Source organism: Hemitrygon akajei, chromosome 7 (assembly GCF_048418815.1).
Source record: "Hemitrygon akajei chromosome 7, sHemAka1.3, whole genome shotgun sequence".
Lineage (NCBI taxonomy): Eukaryota > Metazoa > Chordata > Chondrichthyes > Myliobatiformes > Dasyatidae > Hemitrygon > Hemitrygon akajei.
Genome location: NC_133130.1, coordinates 20,041,653 through 20,058,943, shown reverse-complemented (window position 1 = coordinate 20,058,943; position 17,291 = coordinate 20,041,653). Strand labels below are relative to the sequence as shown.

The window sequence follows — 17,291 nt, the reverse complement described above, 5'->3', positions numbered from 1 at the left end:
GTTGTAGAAGTGGCTCGATACCAGGGATATTGGTATTGGCACTGCTGTTAATTTACTCTTGTCACACACCAAGGTTCAGTGAAAAGCATTTGTTTCGCATACCATCCAGACAGCTCTCACCATATATAATTACACTGTGGTACAAAACAGAAAGCTGGATGCAGAATATGATTGATTGATTGATTAGTTGTCTGTTGTATCTGACAATGGCAGGAAACCCGTGCAGAAGATCTTTTAGATAGATAGATAGATAGATAGATAGATACTTTATTCATCCCCATGGGGAAATTCAACTTTTTTTCCAATGTCCCATACACTTGTTGTAGCAAAACTAATTACATACAATACTTAACTCAGTAAAAAATATGATATACATCTAAATCACTATCTCAAACAGCATTAATAATAGCTTTTAAAAAGTTCTTAAGTCCTGGCGGTTGAATTGTAAAGCCTAATGGCATTGGGGAGTATTGACCTCTTCATCCTGTCTGAGGAGCATTGCATCGATAGTAACCTGTCGCTGAAACTGCTTCTCTGTCTCTGGATGGTGCTATGTAGAGGATGTTCAGAGTTATCCATAATTGACCGTAGCCTACTCAGCACCCTTCGCTCAATGTGGGAATTCCCTTTAATGTGGGAAAGCAGCTGTACTGGGCTTACACCAAAATATATCCCTCCACCATTCCTATGATGTATTCCTCCACCATGACCAACACATATCACTTCACCATGCCCAGCTCATATCCTCCTACGATGCCCAGCCAGTATCCTGTAACATTACAAACCCATATCCCTCTACCATGCCCAACCCATATCCCTTACCATACCCAACCCATATCCCTTACCATACCCACCCATATCCCTTACCATACCCAACCCATATCCCTTACCATGCCCAGCCAGTATCCTGTAACATTACAAACCCATATCCCTCTACCATGCCCAACCCATATTCCTTACCATGCCCAACCCATATCCCTTACCATACCCACCCATATCCCTTACCATACCCACCCATATCCCTTACCATGCCCAACCCATATCCCTTACCATACCCACCCATATCCCTTACCATACCCACCCATATCCCTTACCATACCCACCCATATCCCTCTACCATACCCAACCCATATCCCTTACCATACCCACCCATATCCCTTACCATACCCAACCCATATCCCTTACCATGCCCAGCCAGTATCCTGTAACATTACAAACCCATATCCCTCTACCATGCCCAACCCATATTCCTTACCATGCCCAACCCATATCCCTTACCATACCCACCCATATCCCTTACCATACCCACCCATATCCCTTACCATGCCCAACCCATATCCCTCATCATAACAAACTCATATCTATCTACTATACACAACCCGTATCCCTCTACTATACCCAACTCATATCCCTCTACTATACCCAACCCATTATCCCTTACCATTGCCCAACCAATGTCTCTCTAGCATACCAACCCATATCCCCTCACTATAACAACCCATATCCCCTTGCCATACTCAACTCTTATCTTCCACCATTGTCCAGCTCACATCTGTCTACCATACGAACCCATGTCCCTCTAATCATGAAAAAGCATGCAGATGCTGCAAATTCAAAGCAACACACACAAAATGCTGGAGAAACTCAGCAGGTCAAATGAGACCTTTCTTCAGGACACAGAAACCATAACAACCCATATCTCCTTTCCATATCAACCCATAGCCCCTTACCATACCAACCAATATCCTTCTACCATTACCCAAGCCATGTCCCTCTACCATTGCCTAACTCATATCCGTCTACCAATGCCCAACCCATATCCCCTTTCCAAGTTCAGCTCAATGCTATTCCCATTATCATGTTGCTACTTGTGGGAGCTTGCACTGAACAAATTTGCCCTTTCATTGTAATAGTAAATTTCCAAATGACCTCATTTGTGACAGAAGCAGTTTAAACTCATCTTTCGCTTTTAGTATAGGAAATGAACAAAAGATTGTTACCCACTGGGTTCTGTCAGGACTGATGGCTGCAACAAATTCAACTGGCCACTCCTCTCCCCTCGGAGAGCACATCTCTGTGAAGTGGGTGACAGCACTGAAATGAGAGGTGAATGTAGTGACTGAGCGTGTCCCGAGAGTTGCTTTCAAGCACGCAGCATGAAAGGAATAGCGATCATCTGGTAGAAGGTGTGTGTGGAAGGAAAGCCTGTGATCTCCTGTCACTACCTTGACATCTTGACAGGAAACACTTGCTCACTCAGGGCCTCAAAGGATACCATCAAGGATGGGTTCCTTTTTTTTGGGCAGAGATTTATTTGTTGAGCCAATGGACACCTGCACCAGACAACCACACGTTGTGAATAGTTTCTAATGTCAGTTAGATGTGGTGTGAGTGATATGTTATTCCATAAGAACATTAAAAAACAGACGCAGGACGAGGGCATCTGGATCTTTAACATGTTCAGCTGCTCACCAAATCCATTGCTGATCTTCCACCTCTGCTCTATCTTATCTTGATACTTCTTGACTCATTTGCTACCTTCTGGTATTTTCTTAATTTCTTTTGTCACCTTTCTGTAGAAATGATGTCACGAAAGTGGAGAATGTGCAAAAAAAAGACTTACGAGAACGTTATTGGGATTGGAGGACTTTAAGGAGATGCCTAGGCAATTTCTCCCCCAGAAGCTTAGGAGACTGATGGATGACCTTATAGAGCAGGGGTTCCCAACCTGGCATCCAAGGACCCCTTGGTTAATGGTAGGGGTCCATGGCATCAAAAAGGTTGGGAACCCCTATCATAGAGGATTATAAAATCATGAGGAGCTTAGATAAACTGAATAGCTAAAGTCTCAGAAAGGAACAATGGCCCATTAGAACAGAGATAGGGGGGAATTTCTTAAGCCAGAGGGTGGTGAATCTGTGGAATTCATTGCCACAGACAACTGTGGAGACCAAGTCATTGGGTATATTTAAAGCAGAGGTTGATAGGTTCTTGATTAGTCAGGGCATCAAAGGTTACAGGGAGAAGGCAGGAGAATGGGGTTGAGAGGGATAATAAATCAGCCATGGTGAAATGGCGGAGCAGACTTGATGGGCCAAATGGCCTAATTCTGCTCCTGTACCTTATGGTCTTCTGGTCTTTTCACCAAAGTAGGGGAGTCCAAAACTAGAGGGCATAGGTTTATAGTGAGGGGAAAATGTAAAATAGACCTGAAGGGAAAATGCTTTCACACAGAAGATGTGAGTATATGGACTGAACTACCAGAGGAAGTGGTCAAGGTGGATACTCAAACGCGGTCGGACAGTTGGACGGTTAGGAAAGGTTCAGAGGGATATGCAGGCAAGTGGGACCAGCTTGGATACACAGCATTACTCATCACTAAACTCTAAGACTAGGGCCTCAGTAATTGAATCCTTGGTTTGCTCACTGGAAGACCCCAGCTAGGATGGATTGGTAACATCTGCTCCAGACTCACCATCACTTTGTCTTCTTTTACCCATTGGTGTTTGCTAGTTTTTCATAAATTTCTATTGTATTTCTTTTTTCCCTGTAAATATCTGCGAGAAAATGAATGTCAAGGTGGCATGTGCTTTGATAATAAGTTTTGAACTTTGAGCGTCATGGATGAGTTGGCCCAAGTGACCAATTTGTGTCGACTGGGTGGTGGGGCCTACCAAAGGAGGCAATCCTTCCCTCTGCCAGCCCTCAGGTCACTATTGGACAAGGTGCACCTGCTTAGGCACCTCCCCCATCAATCACTGTCATGTGAAGCCATGGGAGCAGGTCGTATGAACAGCTGGTGCATATCACAAGTCCTGGTTATGCAACCACTGATGCCAGGCAGACATTCTCCGAAGAGCATTGTTAATGATTGGGGTCACCCATCTCTTAAAGACACTGCCCAGAATGGCAAACCATGTCTGTAGAAAAATTTGCCAAGAACAATCATGGTCCATGGAAAGACCATCATTCACCTACGTCATATGACACGGCTCATAATGAACGAAAGAATGATAGGCGTTCATTTAAATTTGTTGTTTTGCATTAAAGACCAACCCTGTCCGAGGATGTGTCGCTATGCTTCTGGCACCAACATAGCCTGCTCACAACTCACGAAGCCTATCTCATTCTCTACATCTTTAGACTGTGGGAGGAAAGCAGGGCACCCAGAGGAAACCAACACAGTCACGGGGAGAACCCACAAACTCCATGCAGACTGCGGTGGGAATTGAACCCCAGTCGGTGATCGCTATTGCTGTAAAGTGATTGCACTAACCGCTACACTACCGCGTTGGTACTCAATGTCTCTATAACTCGAATATCCAGAAGTCTGTCAGTCTTAGTTTTGAAAGAATTCTACGACTGATTGGCTGAAGCCCTCATGTTTGGGTAGCTCCAAGTAATGCATTGTTTGCATCAAACCAGATCAGCCGGGGGCAGCTCACAAGTGTTACCACGCTTCCACGATATATATCACCATATATATAGTATTAGAAACACCATATATGGTGATGTTTACCGGAGTGAAATAGCATGCAGTGACCCTCAGTGTACAGTGAACCCTATGGACTGTTTTCCATACTGAACTGCCGCAGTACACTGTGACCTTTGTTGGACTTAAAACAGTGCACTGCATTGCTGTTGGATTAAGTTACCTTCACTGAATGGTGTCAGCATACAACTCACCTGGCAGAGTACATCCAGTATATTAGGCTGTACATTCAAATGGCAGATTTAGAAACCTGAGGCCTCTGTCGGTCAGAGTTGACCGTGGATATTGCGTCCTAGCTGTCTAGAGACTTGAGCCTGGACAGCGTAATGCGGAGAACGAGCTGTTGCCCATGTAGCAAGCTCCCCCACTCCATGCATCTAATGAACCCAAAGGAATGGCAGAGGCCGATAGTTTGGTACCAGCAGTGTGGAGGAGTCACTAGTCAGTATTGAACAGTGTAGGACTCCAGCTCTGGATCTTTCCCTCGGAGCTTACTCCTAAAGGCTTCCCATTAGTAGGTGTAGCCACCAGGCAGCAGAGGTTTGAGATCAGAGTTTTCCTCCTCCTAGATGAGCTGCCAACCATGGCTGACCAGCCCCATCTACCTGCAGCGACTGGTTTTAAGGTGCCAGTAACCCACCTTTGCACCTTCTGCTGTCAGTAGAAGCAGTTTTAGTAACTAAGCCACACGTGAAGGCTAGGAGCTGGACTTGGTTGTCAGAGGCTATTTGAAACGCATGTTATTGGGAGCATTTAATAGTTAGTGGGAGCTTGTCAGTATTACCACCCCCAGCTATAACAACCTTAAGGAATTAGATTTAGAAACAGAACATAGAAAATAGAACAGTACAGCACAGAAGGAGGCTCTTCACTATCAGAACCAATTGAATTTGTAATCAAATCTCTAACTAAATTGAAGTCTTGTGCCTATCCTTCCATTTTCCTCACATTCATGTGCCCATCTAAATGTCTCTTCAAAGTCTCTAATGTATCTGCCTCTTCCACTACCACAGGCAGCACATTCTGAGCACCCACCACTCTGTAAAAATTACTTGCCCCTCATATCTCCTTTGAACATACCCTCTCTCACATCAAATGCATGGCCTTTGGTATTAGACATTTCACCACTGGGGAAAAAGATACTGTCTGTCTTTGTTATAAACCTCTACCAGATCTCCCCTCAGCCTCCGCCACTCCAGAGAAAACAATCCAGGTTTGTCCAGTCTCTCATTACAGTGCATGTCCTCTAATCCAGGCAGCATCCTGCTAATGCAGTAAATTCTACAGTAAAATCAATGCTGTGACCATCTCACAGACTGCCTCACAGGTGCTTTACGTACCTGGTGTTTCTTTCTTGTGCGCAGGAGCTCGACACTTGGCAGGGCGTACGAGCCGGAGAAAGCACTCAGGCGCTGCCTGTGGCAGCTTTCACAGTTCCGTGCCTTTAGCAGTGCACTGTGGATATTCGGACGGGATGATTAATTGCTCGCTGCTTGTCATAACCAAGCTAAAAATAGCCATTGTTTTCAGGTAGCAGGCCACCTGGGTTCTGTTTTACAGACAAAACCTGAGGTAAATGCACCGAGAGAAGAATTTTGCATCCTCCGCACATGGGATCAATTACATTTGGAGGGGCGGAAGATGAGAAGGAGGTGTATCAGACTATGAGAGGCATAGATAGAGTGGGCAGCCAGAGGCTTTTCCCCAAGACGGCACTGGCTACTACCAGTGGACGTCCTTTTATGATGAGTGGAGGAAGGTTTAGCGGAGATGTCGGAGATCTACATGGGTGCATGGAGGTGGTGGGAGTGGCTGATGTCTTAGAGAGGCACATGCAACATAGAATATAGAAAAGTACAGCACAGTACAGACCCTTCAGCCCATGATATTGTGTCAACCTTTAAACCTACTCTAAGATCAATCTAACACTTCCCTCCCTCCTACACAGCCCTCCATTTTTCCGTTATCCATGTGCCTATCTAAGGGTTTCTTAAATGTCCCTAATGTATCTGCCCCTGCCACCAACCCCCAGCAGTGCATTCCAAGCACATCACTCACTGTGTAAAGAAACCTACCTATGAAATCTCCCTATACTTTCCTCCACTTACTTTAGATTTATACCCCCTTATGTTATTGACTTCCACTCTGGGTTAAAGCTGTTGACTGTCCACTCTATCTGTGGCTCTTATTATCTTCTACACCTCTATCAAGTCATATCTTACCCACCTTTATTCCAAAGAGAAAAGCCCTAGTTCACTCAGTCTTTCCTGGTAAGACATAGATGTAAGAAAAATGGAGGCTTATGGTCTGTGTAGGAGAGAAGGGTTAGATTGATTGTTGAGTAGGATTGGATTGGTTGGAACAACTTCAAACGCCAAAAAGCCCATATTGATCTATGTTCTCATTACATAGTAAATCAACATATGCTAAAGGAATACAGCAAATCCTACAACCCCGTGATTGTTGAATAATCTCACTCAGATGTGAGTTTAGTTAATGATCAGCTTCCCTAGATCCATAAGCCTTTCCGGTGCAGCCGTGCCTCAGCAAACAGCATTCGTATCTGAATCAGTGGTCTCGGGTTCAAGCCCCGTGGTTTAGAATTCAAATCAACAATCAGAGCACAAAGTGTTGAGAATACTCACTGGGTCAGGCAGCATCAATGGAAGGAGAGGAACAGAGTAAACAAATATGTGAGGCATTCCAGTGTCTTTCCCCTTCCTCCCCAGTATCAATGAAGGCTCTTGGCCGGAAATGTTGACTGCTTATTCTCTCCATAGAATCTACCTGAACTGCTGAGTTGTTCCAGCATTTTGTGTGTGTTACTCAGTAAGGGTAATACATCTCATTGGCTGGGATTTCAGTCTGAATATGTGATGAGAAGCCATTATTGATGTCAGAGTTTCTGTCCAGATTTATTTAATTAATGAACTGTATTTAGTGTTGTGTTGGCACGTGGCCTAGTGGGCAAGGCATCAGACTAGTAACCTGAAGGTCACTGGTTCGAGCCTCAGCTGAGGCAGCGTGTTTGTGTCCTTGAGCAAGACACTTAACAACACATTGCTCTGTGATGTTATCGGTGCCAAGCTGCATAGGCCCTAGTGCCCTTCCCTTGGACAACATCGGTGGTGTGGAGAGGGGAAGGCTTGCAGCTTGGGCAACTGCCGGTCTCCCATACAACCCTGCCCAGGCCTGCGCCCTGGAAACTCCAGGCACATGGTCTCTCGAGACTGACGGATGCCACCACCATTTAATGTTACAGAGAAATACAGCTCAGAAACAGGCTCGTTGACTCAACTGGTCCACTCCAACCACAGCATCCTCCTTGCCAGCCAGTTGTCATTGCCCATGTCTGACCCATAACCCTTCATGCCCTTGCTCTCCATGTGCCTATACAAATGCCCATGGCAGCTCATTCAAGATACTCACTACTTTCAACAATCATCATTGCTTATTGTAATTCTTCATTTTGGGGTTTGATATCTCGTCATTTGTGCAATTCGTTTGCTGCCTTTTTGCTCGAGGGGGAGTTTGGGGATTTGGTGTTTTGCTCGAGGGGGAGTTTGGGGATTTGGTGTTTTGCTCGAGGGGGAGTTTGGGGCTTGGGGATTTGGTGTTTTGCTCGAGGGGGAGTTTGGGGCTTGGGGATTTGGTGTTTTGCTCGAGGGGGAGTTTGGGGCTTGGGGATTTGGTGTTTTGCTCGAGGGGGAGTTTGGGGCTTGGGGATTTGGTATTTTGCTCGAGGGGGAGTTTGGGGCTTGGGGATTTGGTGTTTTGCTCGAGGGGAAGTTTGGGGCTTGGGGATTTGGTGTTTTGCTCGAGGGGGGGTTTGGGGCTTGGGGATTTGGTGTTTTGCTCGAGGGGGAGTTTGGGGCTTGGGGATTTGGTGTTTTGCTCGAGGGGGAGTTTGGGGCTTGGGGATTTGGTGTTTTGCTCGAGGGGAAGTTTGGGGCTTGGGGATTTGGTGTTTTGCTCGAGGGGGAGTTTGGGGCTTGGGGATTTGGTATTTTGCTCGAGGGGGAGTTTGGGGCTTGGGGATTTGGTATTTTGCTCGAGGGGGAGTTTGGGGCTTGGGGATTTGGTGTTTTGCTCGGGGGGAGTTTGGGGCTTGGGGATTTGGTGTTTTTGTTGCTGTTTTCATGATTTGTTCTTTTGCCCAAAGAGGGTTTGGAGATTGAATTGAATTGACTTTATTTCTTATATCCTTCACATACACGAGGAGTAAAAATCTTTACATTACATCTCTGTCTAACTGTACAATGTGCAATCATAATAATTTATAATAAACAGAACAGTCAATGTAACATAGAATACACTCAAATCACCGTGAGTTAATCAGTCTCATGGCCTGGTGGAAGAAGCTGTCCCAGAGCCTGTTGGTCCTGGCTTTTATGCTGTGGTACCATTTCCCAGATGGTAGCAGCTGGAATAGATTGTGATTGGGGTGACTCGGGTCCACAATGATCCTTTGGGCTCTTTTGACACACCTGTCTTTGTAAATGTCCTGAATAGTGGGAAGTTCACATCTACAGATGCACTGAGCTGTACACACCACTCTCTGCAGAGACCTGCAATTGAGGGAGGTATAGTTCCCATGCCAGGCAGTGATGCAGCCAGTCAGGATGCTCTCAATTGTGCCCCAGTAAAAAGTTCTTAGGATTTGGGGGCCCACACCACACTTCCTCAACCACCTGAGGTGAAAAAGGTGCTGTTGTGCCGTTTTCGCCACGCAGCTGTTCTTGTTCTATGATGTTCTTATTTCCATCTGCACAACTTGTTTTTTGCACGTGGTGGGGAGGGGTGGTTGATGTTTGTTTCCTCATTTGCACTGTTTGTTCTTTTTGCACGTGGTGGGGAGGGGTTGGTGTTTTTTTTTGAATAGCTTCATTGGTTTTCCTTGTTTTGTGACTGTCTGGAAAAGATGAATCTCAGAGTTGTATCCTGCATATGTTAATAATAAATGTACCTTGAACCTTAAAGGAGAACAAAATGATTGTTACTCGAGAACATCGTTACTACAAAGCAGCATAAAAACATTATAAACAAAAAGACCACAAAAAAAACAAAAAAAATAACAGCAATCTTATAAAATACAATGTACAAGTAACTGTTTGAGTTTGGCTGCATATACAGTACGTTAGTTTAGTTTGTTTTTGTATGTACATTGGTTGTATGGACATAAAGTGACTCTGGGTATGGGAGTGTCTGTACATAAAGTGACTCTGGGTACGGGAGTGTCTGTACATAAAGTGACCCTGGGTACGGGAGTGTCTGTACATAAGATGACTGACAGGAAATGTTAAAAGTTCCAAAGGGACTTTAAATAGAAATTGCCGTCGGTTTAATTTTAATTCTCCGATTTGCTTTGCTGGGATGAGAATATGCCTGTGTGTCGTTAGTACAGACCTCTGGATTACCCAACTGGAAATTGTAGTCACTGTCTCCTGTTGGCCGTGCAGACAGCAGAATCTGGCCTCATCCACCAGGTGTCCAGTGATCCGTTCCTCAAATCTGTCTCCTTATTTGCTTTCTTTGCCTTTTTTGTTAAAAGCTACGTCTTAACATTAGACAGTAAAATTCCCCAGGCTAGAGCCCTGTTCAGTGTTTTATATTCTAGGAACCACTTAAGAAACAGTTTACATCCCCTGGGAGATTGCTTATAAACTGATGGACCAGGTGGGGTGTTAGTGTAGCTCCTAAATATTTGGAAAAATTCCTGCTACACATGCATGAAAGGTTAGTTCAGGTTAATTTAAGCCCATCACCACTACAGGGGAATAGGCCACCAACAACAGCTCACCAGTGTCCTCGTCCCATGTCTGACTTTCAAGTTGTCCCCAGGTGTAAGCCATCGAAGATCCTTCCAATCCCAGGGACCAGGGCATTGGAGGTTCTGTATCACAGGGTTCTTATAGGACAGGGTTGCTAGCTGCATGCACAACCCTCTTCCTTTCACAGCCGGGCTTGGGGCCATCTATAGCAGAGTTACAAGCATGAAATAAAATAAATTTAATGCTCCTTTGGGTAAGTAAATCACAGTTCAACACGTAGTAGCAGTGTTCGAGAGAATCTCTGAGGAAGGTGAGTGTGGAGAGGTTGAAGCTATTGGAAAGAGCCCTTTTTTTTTGGAAGGTCAGCGTTGTGAGTTCCATAGTACATATGTCCAAAAAGGGGGGAAAACTGCTTTTTTCATCAGCACTAATGTTCCTCACGGAGGGCAGCTTTAGATTTCAACAGGAGCATGCGCCCTTGGAAAATCTCTCTGTGTGCAGTGGAGGGGTTACAAGAGAGCTAGAAATGGACTCTCTGATGGTGGTGTCTGAAAGGAGGATGCTGTCCAAGTTGCATGCCATCTTGTACAATGTCTCCCATCCACTCCATAATGTACTGGTTAGGCACAGGAGTACATTCAGCCAGAGACTCATTCCACCGAAATGTAACACTGAGCGTCATAGGAAGTCATTCCTACCTGTGGTCATCAAACTTTACAACTCCTCCCTCGGAGTGTCAGACACCCTGAGCCAATAGGCTGGTCCTGGACTTATTTCCACTTGGCATGATTAACTTATTATTATTTAATTATTTATGGTTTTATATTGCTATATTTCTTCACTATTCTTGGTTGATGCGGCTGTAATGAAACCCAATTTCCCTCGGGATCAATAAAGTATGTCTGTCTGTCTGTCATAGAATATTACAGCACAGTACAGGCCCTTTGGCCCACCGTGTGCTGGCCTACAACCCACTCTAAGATCAATCTAAAGCTTCCCTGTATCTTAAATGTATCTACCTCTACCACTACCCCTGGTAGGGTATTTCATGCAGCCCCTATCCTCTCTGTAAAGAACTTACCTCTGACATCCCCCCCATACTTTCCTCCTATTATCATAAAATCATGCCCCCTTGTATTAGCCATTTCCACCGTGGGAAAAAATCTCTGGCTATGCCTCTTATCATATTGTACACCTCTGCTAAGTTACATCTCATCATCCTTCACTCCAAAGAGAAAACTCCTAGCTTGCTTAATCTATCCTCATAAAACATGGTCTGTAATCCAGACAGCATCCTAGCAAATCCCCTCTGCATCCTCTCGAAATCTTCCACATTCTTGCTACAAATGATGCGACCAGAAATGATCACAATTCTCCAAGTGTTCTCTAACCAGGGCTTTATAGAGCTGGGACATTATCTCATGGAGGTTTGGAAATATCACACAGGAGGAGAAAAGAAAAAGGGAAAAAGTACAACTGAGAGGCTGATAGAGAAAAAGAGGATTTAGAGAAGAGTTCAAGAAAGACGCATTCCGGTGAGAGATAAAGACTGCAGGAGAAAAATATTGGTGAAACCATGACTGACTAGAAAGGATGGTTTTGATAGAAAAGGCATATAATATAGCAACAATTAAAGGTAAAGTTCAAAGTAAATTTATTTTCAAAGTACATATGTGTTACCATATATAACCCTGAGATACATTTTCTTGTGGGCATACTCAACAAACCTATAGAATAATAACCATAACAGAATCAGTGAAAGACCACCCAACAAGGGTGTTCAACTGGTGTGCAGAAGACAACAAGCTGTGCAAATACAAAAAGAAAAAAAAAAATTAATAGACAATAAAAATCAAGAACATGGGATGAAGAGTCTGTGAAAGTGAGTCCATTGGCTGTGGGAACATTTGGGGCAAGTGAAGTTGGTTCAGGAGCCTGATGGTTAATGGATAGTGACTGTTCCTGAGCCTGGTGGTGTGAGTCCTGAGGCTCTTGTACCTTCTTTCTGATGGCAGCAGCAAGAAAAGAGCATGTCCTTGGCAGTGGGGGTCCCTGATGATGGATTCTGCTTTCCTGCGACAGTGTTGCATGTAAATGTGCTCTATGGTTGGGAGGATTTTACCCATGATGGACTGGACTATGTCTACCACTTCTTGTAGGATTTTCCATTCAATGACATTGGTGTTTCCATACCAGGCTGTGGTGTATCCAGTCAATACATATTGTTAGTTAAAGTTTTGGATGTCATGCTGAACCTCCACAAACTCTTATGGAACTAGAAGCACTGCTGTGCTTCCTTTATGATTGAAAAGGTCACAGTGACAAGCCCCGAGGCGAGATACGGGCTGGTTCAGATCACTGCTTGAGGAGGCGGAACCCGATGTTCAGATGGAGAGTTAAGCATTGGGCCAGTTGAAAAGGCCAGGGTGTTGGAAAGGTCAGGGTGTCGGGGCCTGAGGCGAGCTGCTCCATGACGTTTACTTGGCTCTGTGCTAAACTGTGGGACTCTCTTGCGGACATCAGTTTGAAACACTATTTGCTTGTGGTTACTATTTGCATGACGTTATTTTTCTCATTGCACATTGGGTGTTCAATGGTCCTTTTTATGGGTTATTTTATTGTTTTATTTTCTTATGGACATAATGTATTTTATCATTTATTTGGGATTTGTTTATAGAAACATAGAAAACCAACAGCATAATACAGGCCCTTCGGCCCACAAAGCTGTGCTGAACATGTCCTTACCTTAAAAATTACCTGGGTTACCCATAGCCCTCTATTTTTCTGCGCTCCATGTACCTATCCAGGAGCCTCTTAAAAGATCCTATCGTTTCCCCCTCCACCACCGTCGCCAGCAACCCATTACACACACTCACCACTCTCTGTGTAAAAAACAGCCCTGACAACTCCTCTGTACCTGCTTCCAAGCACCTTAAAACTATGTCCTCTCCTGCTAGCCATTTCAGCCCCGGGAAAAAGCCTCTGACTATCCACGCAATCAATGCCTCTCTTCATCTTGTACATCTCTATCAGGTCACCTCTCATCCTCCATCGCTCCAAGGAAAAAAGGCCGAGTTCACTCAACCTGTTTTCATAAGGCATGCTCCCCAATCCAGGCAACATCCTTGTTAATCTTCTCTGCACCCATTGTATTGTTTCCACATCCTTCCTGTAGTGAGGCGGCCAGAACTGAGCACAGTACTCCAAGTGGGGTCTGACCAGGGTCCTATATAGCTGAAACATTACCTCTCGGCTCCTAAACTCAATCCCACGATTGATGAAGGCCAATTTTGGGTTTCTTTGTTTTGTGGCTGCCTGTAAGGAGAGAAATCTCAAGGTTGTATAATGTATATGTACTTTGATATTAAATGTACTTTGAACTTTAAACTTTGAACTTTGCAGTTGCACTTACATACTGAGCCCAGGACAGATCCTCTGAAATCATAACAACTGGGAATTTAAAGTTGCTATCCCTCTCCACCTCCTATCCTCCGATGAGAACTGGTTCATGGACCTCTGATATGTCAGAAGATTACAAACTTCTAGAAAACTGCAAACAATGACTAGCTATAATGAAGGCAGTTTGTCAGTAATCCTGCAAGAAATGTAAAAACAAATTCCTAAAGCTTACTGTCAGCCCTCAGCCTCACACACAAAACGCTGGTGAATTCAGCAGGCCAGGCAGCATCAATGGAAAAAGGTAAGCGGTCACGTTTTGGGCTGAGACCCTTCATCAGGACTGAGAAAGAAGGGGAGAAGTCAGAATATTGTGTTCATTTCTGGTCGCATCATTGTAGGAAGAATGTGGTCGCATCAATGTGGAAGAATGAATCATTCCTCAGGTGGGGGAGGGGAGGAAGAAGTACAAGGTGGCGGGTGATAGGCGAAACTGGGAGAGGGGGTGAAGTAAAGAGCTGGGAAGTTGGTTGGTGAAAGAGACAAAGGGCTGGAGAGAGGGAAATCTGATCGAAATGGACAGAAGACAATGGAAGAAAGGGAAGGGGGAAGAGCACCAGAGGAAGGTGATGGGCAGCTAAGGAGAGAAGGGAACAAGAATGAAGGATGGTGAAGAGGAGGCGTGGGGGAAGTTTGAGGAATCGATGTTCATGCCATCAGGTTGGAGGCTACCCAGATGGAATGTAAGGTGTCCTTTGGCCTCCTTCGCTCCAAGGGAAGATCGCACAGCCTCTTCAGACTCTCCTTTCTGACGGATGCCCTCCAGTCCTGGTAACAACCATGTGAATCTTTTGTACACCCTTTCCAACTTAATGACATCCTTCCTATAGTTAGGCAATGAGAGAAATTTGATTAATTAGATGCAGGATTTGTTTTACGAGTATGGCTGGACAGACTGGGCCTGCACTCAATGGAATTTAGAAAAATGAGGCAATATTCTACGGAAGCACTTAAGCAGAATTTACAGTTGACGTTGAGAGGATGTTTTCCCTTCATGTGGGATACAGAACCAGGGGGCATGGTTTTCAAAATCATCTGTTTAGTTTTGAGCTGAGGAACCGTTTTTTTTTCTGTGAGAAGACTATGAATCATCAGAAACCTCGACCACAAAGAGCAGCAAAGGGATGAGTCATTGAACAGAATAGGGATAAACAGATCTTTAGTCTGTTGTGAGTCACTTGAGGAAAGAAGTGAGGCCAAGATCAGTTCATCCATGATTTAGGTGTTATACATTCACGTTGCTGGAAAATCTCTCCCCACCAGTGAGAACATCTACAAGGAGTTCTACCATAAGAAAGCATCATCCATTATCAAGAACGCTCACCGTCCAGGCCATGCTCTCGTCTCACTGCTGTCATCGGGAAAGAGGTACAGGAGCCATATGTTCAGGAACAGTTAATACTCTACAACCATCAGGCTCCTAAACCAGTGTGGATAACTTTACTCACCTCAACACTAAACTGATTCCACAACCTATGGACTCACTTTCAAAGACTCTACAACTCATGTTCTCAGTATTATTTATTTACTTATTTATTAATTATTCATTGATTTTCTTTTTGTTCTACTGTGAATGCCTGATTGAACTTCAAGCCTAAATGGTGGGGTAGTAAGTTTGCAGATGATGTGATGATTGGTGGTGGTGTGGATTGCGTAAAAGACTGGAAAAGAATACAACGGGACATAGATCAGTTGCAGATATGGGCGAAGAAATGGCAGAGCGAGTTTAACCTGGCCAAATATGAAGTGCTGCTTCACCTTGGTAGGTCAAATGTAAAGAGACAGTGCACTGTTAAGGGCAAAACCTTTAACAGAGGGATCTTGGGGTCATCGATCATGTCACCCTGAAGGTGGCGACACAGGATAATACAGACAGACAGACATACTTTATTGATCCCGAGGGAAATTGGGTTTCGTTACAGCCGCACCAACCAAGAATAGTGAAGAAATATAGCAATATAAAACTATAAATAATTAAATAATAATGAGTTAATCGTGCCCAGTGGAAATAAGTCCAGGACCAGCCTATTGGCTCAGGGTGTCTGACATTCCGAGGGCGGAGTTGTAAAGTCTGATGGCCACAGGTAGGAATGACTTCCTATGACGTTCAGTGTTGCATCTCGGTGGAATGAGTCTCTGGCTGAATGTCCTCCTGTGCCTAACCAGTATGTTATGGAGTGGATGGGAGTCATTGTCCAAGATGGCATGCAACTTGGACAGCATCCTCTTTTCAGACACCACCGTCAGAGAGTCCAGTTCCACCCCCACAACATCACTGGCCTTACGAGTGAGTTTGTTGATTCTGTTGGTGTCTGCTACCCTCAGCCTGCTGCCCCAGCACACAACAGCAAACATGATAGCACTGGCCACCACAGCCTTGTAGAACATCTTCAGCATCGTCCGGCAGATGTTAAAGGACCTCAGTCTCCTCAGGAAATAGAGACGTCTCTGACCCTTCTTGTAGACAGCCTCAGTGTTCTTTGACCAGTCCAGTTTATTGTCCATTCGTGGTTAGGGTGGTTAAGAAGGCACCTGGCATGCTTGCCTTTATTAATTGAGGCATTGAGATCAAAGGTCAAGAAATTATGTTGCAGCTTTACTAAACTCTAGTTAGACTGCATCTGGAGTATTGTATACACTTCTGGTTACCCTCTATAGGAAGGGTGTTGAGGCTTTGGGGAGGGTACAGAAGAGGTTTACTAGGATGCTCCTCTGGAATAGCGGAAGCAGAAGGGAGATCTGATAGAGATTTACAAGGTTACGAGAGGGTGAAATAGACAGGCAGTATCTTTTCTCGCAGGGTTGGCATGTCTCACACCAGAGGACATGCATTTAAGGTGAGAAGGGAAAATTTGAAAGGAGATGTGAGGGGCAAGTTTTTTTACACAGACAGTGATGGCCGCCTGGAGTGGTGCTCGAGGTAAAATACATTAGAGACTTTTAAGATAGGCACATGAATAGGAGGAAATTGGAAGGATATGGACATTATGAAGGCAGAAGAGATAAGTTGGCCACTTGATGACTAATTTAATTGGTTCGACTCAACTTTGTGGGCCAGAGAGGCTTGTTTCTGTGCTGAATTGTTTTGTGCTCCATGTTCCATGTTCTGTGTTCTAAAATGGCATCCCACTGATCTGTCGGCATTATTCCAGTGCCAGCCAATAGATGTTGCTGACTTGCCACACATGTGACAACTTCAGCTGAATGAACTAGTGAGACTACCGACGGTTAACAAAGCACTGGCAGCCTCTGCTCTGGGCCTGCAGTTTTGCAAACACACGAGCTGGTCAAAGTGCAGCTGCATAAACAATGAGTGTGAGCAGTGAGGAAGCAAGCTGAACCACGGTGTCACTTTCACAATCTCGTATTAACTAATCAGAAATGCATTTAGCCACAGTTGGACTCTGAGCCAGCCCATATGTATCTCTTGGCCAATGTACCAGGCATCGCTGCATTATTCAAGTGCTGTGGTTAAGAGTCAATAACAGCTCCCTTGATGGCTGTGCAGCTGCAGTGTGTCCGGCTAAGCTGGTAACGGCACCATCTGGCATCACACTGGGCCCTTTCGATGT

General features: G+C 44.7%; 1 protein-coding gene and 1 long non-coding RNA gene across 3 annotated transcripts in view; one reads left to right on the top strand and one right to left on the bottom strand.

Moving 5' to 3' along the window:
• The window catches only part of smyd3 (SET and MYND domain containing 3), a 998,764-nt gene that overhangs the window by 851,298 nt on the left and 130,175 nt on the right, over positions 1-17,291 (top strand). The window lies entirely within an intron of this gene.
• On the bottom strand, positions 8,685-15,486 carry LOC140730273 (uncharacterized). The gene is made up of 3 exons (XR_012099553.1): positions 13,510-15,486; positions 10,293-10,466; positions 8,685-9,465 (listed from the first exon to the last, which is right to left on the bottom strand). It is a non-coding gene; the product is annotated as an uncharacterized lncRNA (long non-coding RNA).